Source organism: Engystomops pustulosus, chromosome 6 (genome assembly GCF_040894005.1).
Source record: "Engystomops pustulosus chromosome 6, aEngPut4.maternal, whole genome shotgun sequence".
In the NCBI taxonomy this organism is placed as follows: domain Eukaryota; kingdom Metazoa; phylum Chordata; class Amphibia; order Anura; family Leptodactylidae; genus Engystomops; species Engystomops pustulosus.
The window spans coordinates 31,222,140-31,232,999 of record NC_092416.1 but is presented as its reverse complement, the minus strand read 5'-3'; positions in this window follow the sequence as shown (position 1 = coordinate 31,232,999).

Sequence of the window (10,860 nt, the reverse complement as noted above, 5' to 3'; positions counted from 1 at the left end):
GTCTGCACAATAAAGGTCTTGGTGAAGTTAGGGGTGATCAGTATCGGTCCCTCACACAAAACCGTCTTAAGTCGCTGAAACGCCCCCTCAGCCTCTTCACTCCACTTTACCATCACCGCCCTGCTACCCTTAGTCAGGTCAGTCAGAGGTGCCGCTATTGTCGCAAAATCGGGGATAAATCGGCGATAATAGCCCACTATGCCCAAAAAAGCCCTCACTTGCTTCTTGCTCAAAGGTCGTGGCCACTGCTGGATCGCCTCTACTTTGTTTACTTGGGGTTTGATGACCCCTCGCCCAATACGGTACCCCAGGTAACGGGCCTCTTCCAGACCCAGTGCACACTTTTGGGGGTTCGCTGTCAGCCCTGCTGCCCTCAGGGAGTCTACCACTGCTTGTACTTTGGCTAGATGACTCTCCCAGTCGTTACTATAGACTATAATATCATCTAAGTAGGCCGAGGCATAACTCCGGTGAGGTTTTAGCACGAGATCCATTAACCTCTGGAATGTGGCGGGAGCCCCATGTAGCCCAAAGGGGAGTACCACGTACTGAAAAAGCCCATCAGGGGTAACAAAAGCGGTCTTCTCTTTAGCCCTGTCAGTCAGGGGTACCTGCCAATACCCTTTCGTCAGGTCAAGGGTGGAGAAGAACCTAGCCTGTCCAAGTCGTTCTATCAACTCGTCAACCCTGGGCATGGGATAGGAATCAAATTTGGACACCTCGTTCAACTTCCTAAAATCATTGCAGAACCGTAGGGAACCATCCGGTTTGGGAATCAACACAATAGGACTCGACCAGTCACTTTTAGACTCCTCGATAACCCCCAGGTCTAACATCTGCCTGACTTCTTCGGATATGGCAAGCCGGCGCGCTTCAGGGACCCGGTAAGGTTTTTGGTGTACCCGGATGTGGGGTTCGGTTATGATGTCATGCTTGATGACTGAAGTACGTCCCGGTAACTTAGAGAACACATCCATATTTCGGAGCACAAACTCCTTCGCTTCCTGAATCTGGGCCCTGGAGAGGGACTCCGAGATCCGTACTTCAGGCACCTTGGCAACGGGTACACCTACCTCCGGTGTCCCCTTCTTGGAGACAGACGCCTTCTCTACTCCCATGGCCATCAGGGACTCTCTTTCCCTCCATGGCTTTAGGAGGTTCACGTGGTATATCTGTTCGGGTTTCCTCCTCCCCGGCTGAGATACCCTGTAGGTTACCTTCCCCACTCTCTCCATGACCTCATATGGCCCTTGCCATTTGGCCAAGAATTTGCTCTCCACGGTGGGCACTAGAACTAGCACTCTGTCGCCTGGGTTAAAGGTCCTGAGTCTGGCTGACCTATTGTAGACCCTAGACTGGGCCTCTTGTGCCCTTGTCATGTGCTCCTTTACCAGGGGCATTACCGCCGCTATGCGGTCCTGCATAAGGGAGACGTGTTCTATCACACTACGGTGGGGGGTCCTCTCCTGCTCCCAGGTCTCCTTGGCTACATCCAAAAGCCCACGTGGAGAACGGCCATATAACAGCTCAAAGGGTGAGAAACCCGTGGAGGACTGGGGAACTTCACGTATGGCAAACATCAAATAGGGCAACAAACAATCCCAGTCCTTCCCATCTTTGCTGACCACCCTCTTAAGCATCCCCTTCAAGGTCTTATTAAACCTCTCGACCAGGCCATCTGTCTGAGGATGATACACAGAGGTGCGGAGCTGTTTTACCTGTAGTAACTTGCACATCTCCTTCATTACCCTAGACATGAATGGGGTACCCTGGTCAGTCAAGATTTCCTTGGGGAGGCCTGTGCGTGAGAACACCTGGAACAGCTCCCTAGCAATATTTTTGGAGGAGGTGTTCCTTAGTGGAACCGCCTCGGGGTACCGCGTAGCGTAGTCCAGGATAACTAGGATGTATTGGTGCCCCCTGGAGGATTTGACTATGGGGCCAACCAGATCCATTGCAATCCGTTCAAAGGGCACTTCTATGATCGGTAGCGGGACCAAAGGACTCCTGAAGTGGGAGAGCGGGGCAGTAAGTTGACACTCAGGGCAGGAGCTACAATACCGGTTTACCTCCTCCCATACCCCGGGCCAGAAAAATCGCTGCAGGATCCTCTCTCGGGTCTTCTCAGCCCCTAAGTGCCCTCCCAGCACATGTTTGTGCGCCAACTCTAGCACCAGCCTACGGTGAGATTGGGGTACTACAAGTTGCTCAACCTCCTCACCCCGTATCTGGTCGACCCTGTACAACAGTTCCCCAATAATCGCCATTCGGGGGTATATTTTATCAGCCCCTGGTATTTGGAGTACCCCATTTATCACCTTGACATTCTCCCGTGCTTTAACCAAGGTAGGGTCCTGTAGCTGTGCAGCCCCAAAATTGTCACGGGAAATCTCAAGGTCCAGCATGTCAGCCACCTCCTCGTGGCCCTCGACCTCACCAGCTAGGACCTCTAGGGGAGAGAATTCATCACATGGGGTCACCCCTACTGCTGGTGTGGGTACATCGGCCTCAAAGGGTTCAGGGGCCAAGGCCGGACATACCTGTTGTCCATTATCTGCAACAGCACCTGAGGTGGGTCTTCGTCTCCAGAGGTCCCAAAACACCGGTAAGTCTCTGCCGATAATAGCCTCATGAAAAAGGGTCCCCACCACCCCCACTTCATGGGTAACAGAACCACAAGGGGTATGTAGGTTGATGACAGCAGTGGGATATTCGCGAGTGTCCCCATGTATACACAACACTCCCACTTTCCGCCCGCTGTACAGTCCAGGATCAACCAAAGTTCCCCGCACCAGGGTGACCAGACTCCCTGAGTCTAGCAAGGCTTCCACTGTGTGACCACCGATTGTGACCATGCATACTTGGGGTTCTGCATCCGTGACTGACTCTGCCGACAGAACTGGCCGGGCAAACAGTGACACTCGCCGGGTCTGGTTGCAGTCCATTGGCTCCACTGACAGTGGACAGTTGGCAGCAATATGGCCCATTTCATGGCACCGCCAGCACTGGATACGGCCATGACCTCTGTCACGAGCCTCACTGGGTTTCTGGGTATCCACGCCCCCCAATGAACCCCCTCCCAACCTGACATGTCTCCCCTTTTCCGCAGTAGCAGTCTTACCAGCTGGTTTGGTGACCCTGTCACTGGCACTGCTTCGTGTCGGAGAGGTAAGTAGAAGGTCCTCCGTAGCCCGATACCTCTCTACAAGGGACACAAGATCCTCAGCTTTTGTGGGACCGGCCTGTCCAACCCACCGCTGGAGCCGAGAGGGCAGAGAACGGGTGAATTTGTCGAGGACCACTCTCTCTACCATCTGGTCCTCTGGTTGCAGCCACTTCCGGACAAGATGGATCAGGTCATGCATTTGGGAGCGTGGGGGTAATTTTTCTGAGTAAGCCCACTGGTGGACCCGGCTGGAGCGAACCTGAACGGTGACCCCAAGACGAGCCAGAATCTCCGCCTTTAGCTGGGGGTACTCACGGGCCTCCGTTTCACTCAGGTCGTAGTAAGCCTTCTGCGACTCGCCGGTCAGGAACGGTGCCAGGACATCTGCCCACTGCTCAGCCGGTAACTCCTCTCGCTCAGCTACTCGTTCGAACACCGTGAGATACGCCTCCACGTCGTCGGTCGTCGCCATTTTTTGTAAAGCCTTTTGTACTGCAGCCCGTGCGGAATGCTGGACAACCGGGTACCCTTGCAGACCAGTACGGAACCCCTCAGTAGTCGTCGCTTGCGGTGCTGCCATCATGCCAGAAAACTTCTCCATCATCAGCTGGAACATGGCTCGGGATTCTTCCTGCTGCTGGCGGGACCTCTCCTCCTGCAGCTGAAACATGGCTTGCTGCTGGCGGGACCTCTCCTCCTGCTGCTGGAGCATGGTTTGCTGCAGCTGCCGATTAGCCAGGGACTCTTCCTGCTGCTGCTGCCGATTAGCTCTGGCCTCCTCCTGCTGCTGGCGGGATCTCTCCTCCTGCTGCTGGAGCATGGCTTTAATAAAGTCCTCCATCTTGGCTGTATCCTGCAATTTGCCTGCTGCTTTCACCCAGGCCATGCAATGTTGCAGGATGTAGCGAGCCTTTCGGGTGTATGTCTTTTTGAACTGCCCGCAATCCGAAGCACCATATGTGGGGATTTGGCCCAGTAGAGACCGTGGGAGCGGGGTGCTAGGATGCAGTTCAAGGTAGGTGCAGGGAAGTCAAGAGCGGGTGGCGCACAACAAGACCAGGTAATGGTTCCAATAGGTTTTCTTTAGGTTTTCTTTTTATTTAAATCATAAAAGGTACACAGAAGACACACAACGCGTTTCGGGGATCAGTGGTCCCCTTTTTCAAGTGGATTAGTGATCTGTTAATTGACGAAGAACAAAGGTGTATACACAAGAATGAGAATTGGTATAATGGGTTATTGGTAGATGTCGGTAAAAGGAGAAGCAGAGGGATATAAGTGAGTATAAAACATTATTAAAAAATATATATCAGTATAGATAAGGATATGATATGATAGCACAAAGGGACTAATAGGTGTAAGGTTAAGAATTCGGATCACAAAATATCTGTGACCTGATGTCAATAAGGCATCATTGGTGAATGAGGTATATGTAAAAGATGTAATATATATATAAATATAAAAAATAGATACATAAAAAGATACATAAAAATACATGGGAAGAAAAAAGAAAAAAAAAAACATAAATTGTGGGATATAAATTCATTATTTAATTCATTATTAGTTGGTAATGGATAATAGACAAGTTGATGTGTGTGACAGTATAAAGCATAATAAATCACAGATGGATAGTAGGTGATGGATAGTGAATGATATAAGATACAATGGTATTTAAGGATAAAATAGGAACAGTGAAATCAGAGATGATGATTCAAAAAAACTGAATAGAAGGATAATTTCCTTCTGATAATTTCATAGATATATTATCAATAACGATTTTATAAATAAATAAATAATTAATAAAATAAATAAATAAATAAATAAATGAATGAATGGTTGATTGAAAGATCATGGCTAGAGGTAAGTAGTTTGAAAATGTGCCAGAGGAGACTAATCTTGTGATAAGGGGTCCCTCTTTGAGTGTAGATTAAGGTAAGGAGATATGACTTACCGAGCTCTGGAGATGCGTGCTGATCGCTCCAGTGCGTGTGCGCGCGAGCGCTCACATGCTGGTATATATGGCAGCGAGTCAGTGTTGGCGGGTGAATGTGCGCGGTGCGCATGCGCACTCACCTGCGGGGAGCCAAAAAGATGGCGTCCCGCATAGCGGCGTCAATATAGGATCGAAGAGCACGGGGCGATTCACTGAGATGTTAGTGAATCGGGTGCCGGTACAAGAGGGAGGTTATGGGGTCTAAAAAGTTCGGGATATGTGTTCCTACAGAAATTTAGTGGATAAACATGAGCAAATACAACATAAGTGGATGAACATTAGAATGGGATATAAACCAATTACAATTGGATAGATGAGTATATAATGATTCACAATAGATACATCAATAGATACATTATTTGGTGGCCGATATGTTATGGATATATCTATATATACTTATAAACATGAATATAAACATGATTATAAATGTGAATATAAACAAGCTCATAGTGTGAATTAAAATGAAGGAAATATAGTAATTAATCCCATATGTTCCAGTATAGGGATATACACAGACATATACGTATAAAAGGGTGGGAGGGGGGGGGGTGGTATGTTAGAAATTTTCCTCAAACATTTCGTTGAGCCCTGCTGGGTGGAGGCTGTTTAATTTAAAAATCCAATACATTTCACGTTTACGTAATTTTTGGAAACGGTCCCCGCCATCTTTTGGTATGTGTTCAATCGGTGTAAGTGTAAAAGCTGACATATTTTTATCGTGGCAAACTAGAGCATGTTTAGAAACACTGTGTTTGGTGTATCCATTTGTTATTTTGCTTCTGTGCCCGTTCATTCTAGTACGTAGAGTAAGGCAGGTACGACCTACATACTGTAGGCCGCATGTACATTCCATCAGATAGATGACATATATAGATGAACAGTTGAGAAATTGGTGAATTTTAAAAGTTTCTCCGGTTTGGTTGCTAGTGAAGGAGTTTTTTCGGTGTTGAATGCTCATACAGCATTTACAGTTCACCTGGCCACATCTATAACTTCCCGTTGTTTGTGGAAAGAATGATGTTGTTATTGTCGGATTTTTCTTTGCCCGTAATTTCGTTGGGGCTAGTATGCCTTTTAGTGTCTGTGATCGTCTGTAAATGATTTTTGGTTGTTTAGGTAGATCTTTATTGAGAAAAGGATCATTCTGAAGTATAGGCCAGTGTTTTCTAAGGATATTTACAAGAGTTGAATGGTTATTATTGTAAGTGGTGATGAATATTGGACAGTTGTTGGACGGGGGTTTCTGATTGGATTTTAGCTTTGAATTTGATGGTTGTAAGCATTCAGCTTGTGTGAGGTTATGTGCTCTGTCAAAGGCTGCTTCAACTAATGGTTTTGGAAATCCTTTTTCTTTAAATCTCTTTTTTAGAATTGAGCTCTGTTTTTTAAAAGTGTTGGTATTGGTACAGTTTTTCCGTATCCTCCTAAATTGGCTGAAGGGGATATTTCTTTTCCATTTATTATGGTGTGCGCTGCTGTAGTCAAGGTAGCTATTGGTGTCTACTGGTTTGAAATGAGTGCTGGTGACAATCTGGTTGTTTTCTATGGACAAATGTAGGTCCAAAAATTCGAGTTCAGTTGAGGAGTGGGTGGCAGTAAAGGATAAGCCCAGATTGTTGTTGTTCAGGTATTTGATGATCAGGTATTGGTACAGGTATTGACTACAGCAGCGCACACCATAATAAATGGAAAAGAAATATCCCCTTCAGCCAATTTAGGAGGATACGGAAAAACTGTACCAATACCAACACTTTTAAAAAACAGAGCTCAATTCTAAAAAAGAGATTTAAAGAAAAAGGATTTCCAAAACCATTAGTTGAAGCAGCCTTTGACAGAGCACATAACCTCACACAAGCTGAATGCTTACAACCATCAAATTCAAAGCTAAAATCCAATCAGAAACCCCCGTCCAACAACTGTCCAATATTCATCACCACTTACAATAATAACCATTCAACTCTTGTAAATATCCTTAGAAAACACTGGCCTATACTTCAGAATGATCCTTTTCTCAATAAAGATCTACCTAAACAACCAAAAATCATTTACAGACGATCACAGACACTAAAAGGCATACTAGCCCCAACGAAATTACGGGCAAAGAAAAATCCGACAATAACAACATCATTCTTTCCACAAACAACGGGAAGTTATAGATGTGGCCAGGTGAACTGTAAATGCTGTATGAGCATTCAACACCGAAAAAACTCCTTCACTAGCAACCAAACCGGAGAAACTTTTAAAATTCACCAATTTCTCAACTGTTCATCTATATATGTCATCTATCTGATGGAATGTACATGCGGCCTACAGTATGTAGGTCGTACCTGCCTTACTCTACGTACTAGAATGAACGGGCACAGAAGCAAAATAACAAATGGATACACCAAACACAGTGTTTCTAAACATGCTCTAGTTTGCCACGATAAAAATATGTCAGCTTTTACACTTACACCGATTGAACACATACCAAAAGATGGCGGGGACCGTTTCCAAAAATTACGTAAACGTGAAATGTATTGGATTTTTAAATTAAACAGCCTCCACCCAGCAGGGCTCAACGAAATGTTTGAGGAAAATTTCTAACATACCACCCCCCCCCCTCCCACCCTTTTATACGTATATGTCTGTGTATATCCCTATACTGGAACATATGGGATTAATTACTATATTTCCTTCATTTTAATTCACACTATGAGCTTGTTTATATTCACATTTATAATCATGTTTATATTCATGTTTATAAGTATATATAGATATATCCATAACATATCGGCCACCAAATAATGTATCTATTGATGTATCTATTGTGAATCATTATATACTCATCTATCCAATTGTAATTGGTTTATATCCCATTCTAATGTTCATCCACTTATGTTGTATTTGCTCATGTTTATCCACTAAATTTCTGTAGGAACACATATCCCGAACTTTTTAGACCCCATAACCTCCCTCTTGTACCGGCACCCGATTCACTAACATCTCAGTGAATCGCCCCGTGCTCTTCGATCCTATATTGACGCCGCTATGCGGGACGCCATCTTTTTGGCTCCCCGCAGGTGAGTGCGCATGCGCACCGCGCACATTCACCCGCCAACACTGACTCGCTGCCATATATACCAGCATGTGAGCGCTCGCGCGCACACGCACTGGAGCGATCAGCACGCATCTCCAGAGCTCGGTAAGTCATATCTCCTTACCTTAATCTACACTCAAAGAGGGACCCCTTATCACAAGATTAGTCTCCTCTGGCACATTTTCAAACTACTTACCTCTAGCCATGATCTTTCAATCAACCATTCATTCATTTATTTATTTATTTATTTATTTTATTAATTATTTATTTATTTATAAAATCGTTATTGATAATATATCTATGAAATTATCAGAAGGAAATTATCCTTCTATTCAGTTTTTTTGAATCATCATCTCTGATTTCACTGTTCCTATTTTATCCTTAAATACCATTGTATCTTATATCATTCACTATCCATCACCTACTATCCATCTGTGATTTATTATGCTTTATACTGTCACACACATCAACTTGTCTATTATCCATTACCAACTAATAATGAATTAAATAATGAATTTATATCCCACAATTTATGTTTTTTTTTTTCTTTTTTCTTCCCATGTATTTTTATGTATCTTTTTATGTATCTATTTTTTATATTTATATATATATTACATCTTTTACATATACCTCATTCACCAATGATGCCTTATTGACATCAGGTCACAGATATTTTGTGATCCGAATTCTTAACCTTACACCTATTAGTCCCTTTGTGCTATCATATCATATCCTTATCTATACTGATATATATTTTTTAATAATGTTTTATACTCACTTATATCCCTCTGCTTCTCCTTTTACCGACATCTACCAATAACCCATTATACCAATTCTCATTCTTGTGTATACACCTTTGTTCTTCGTCAATTAACAGATCACTAATCCACTTGAAAAAGGGGACCACTGATCCCCGAAACGCGTTGTGTGTCTTCTGTGTACCTTTTATGATTTAAATAAAAAGAAAACCTAAAGAAAACCTATTGGAACCATTACCTGGTCTTGTTGTGCGCCACCCGCTCTTGACTTCCCTGCACCTACCTTCTGACTCCAGCCGAATTAGCAACTCGTGTCTGGAAAACAATAAGACGCCGGCTGCACCTTGACCTAAAAAACAACCCTTTCATGTCAACAAGAGAGTTGTGCCTTACTTTGAAGCACAACTCCATCAGGTAAGCGACTGTCCAACCACGTCATATACCCTGAACCAAAACGATATCACCCTATGAGCGCTGTTGTGTTCCTTATCTGCTATCCCTTCAGGATGCAGTTCAAGACAGGGACACCAGGGTACAGTCCAAACAGGTCTCGCCTGCGTTTATTGCAGCAAAATAAAACCAGCCTTTACATACAGGTATTTGAATAAACAAAAGAAAACCTACCCGTCAGGGTGCTAACTATACAATTAGTCCACTAGCTCACACTAAACAAAAAGATCACGTGGCTGCTCCAGACACACAGGTCAGAGCTGTGTCCTCTCAGCCTCCTTCCACAGAGAGACAACCCACTCAACTCTGCTGAGTCATTTTATCCAGGCTAATTAGGCTGTTCCCATCACCTGTGTCCAAGGTGCTGGACAAACCCACCTCAGCACTAAGGCCTTGCATAGAAGCAAAACCTAGGGGAAACATACCGCCCATCCACAGTTAACCCCTTCAGTGTCTCACACTATGAATCATGCATAGTGAAGATACTTCGCTGCACCACTGCATTGGTGTGGGGAACACCACAGTTGAGTCTGATGCACCTTATCAGACTCTTCTCTAGATAAGTATAAAGATTTTTTTTGTAAGCTTTCACAGAGAGAACTCTAACAGGACGATTTCAGACACTAAATGACCTCTACAAATGCTGAGAATAACTGTTCTCAAAGTGATTTCTGTTAGGATCATGACCATGACCATGACCATGAGTAAGGCTTTTTAAACCTGAAACATGCAGGTCAGGAGTCTCTGGGGCAGATTTACTTATCAGGTCCATTCGCGATCCAGCGGCGCGTTCTCTGCGGTGGATTCGGGTCCGGCTGGGATTCACTAAGGCAGTTCCTCCGCCGTCCACCATGTGTTGCTGCTGCGCTGAAGAGCATCGGTATGCACTGAAGTTCATCGGCCTATTCTTGGTGAATGTAAGCGCGTGTCCAGCGACACTTTTTTTTAAATGCGGTGGTTTTTCCGAATTCGTCGGGTTTTCGTTCAGCCACGCCCCCCGATTTCCGTTGCATACATGCCGATGCTCCACAATCCGATCGCGTGCGCCAAGATTCCGGGGCAATACAGGGAAAATCGGCGCAAATTGTAAATATTCGGGTAACATGTCGAGAAAACGCAAATCGGGCCCTTAGTAAATGACCCCCACTGTGTCTGGTGAACATTGCCCTCCTTTTTTTGGAATAGCAATAAAGGACATTAAAATTTTTATCCTGGACCTCCGTGTGCTGGAGCACTTTCTTCTTTACGGCATAAGGTAAGTATAGAAGTTTTTTTTGCCTTATGGACCATAAGAACCTGTAGGTGGTTTAGCGCCCCAAATCTCCGAGACAGCTTCCTTTAAAAACGGTTGTCTTTGTTTTTTCATAGACTTCTAATCTATACCTGAATATTATAAATAAATTCAGTGGATCGG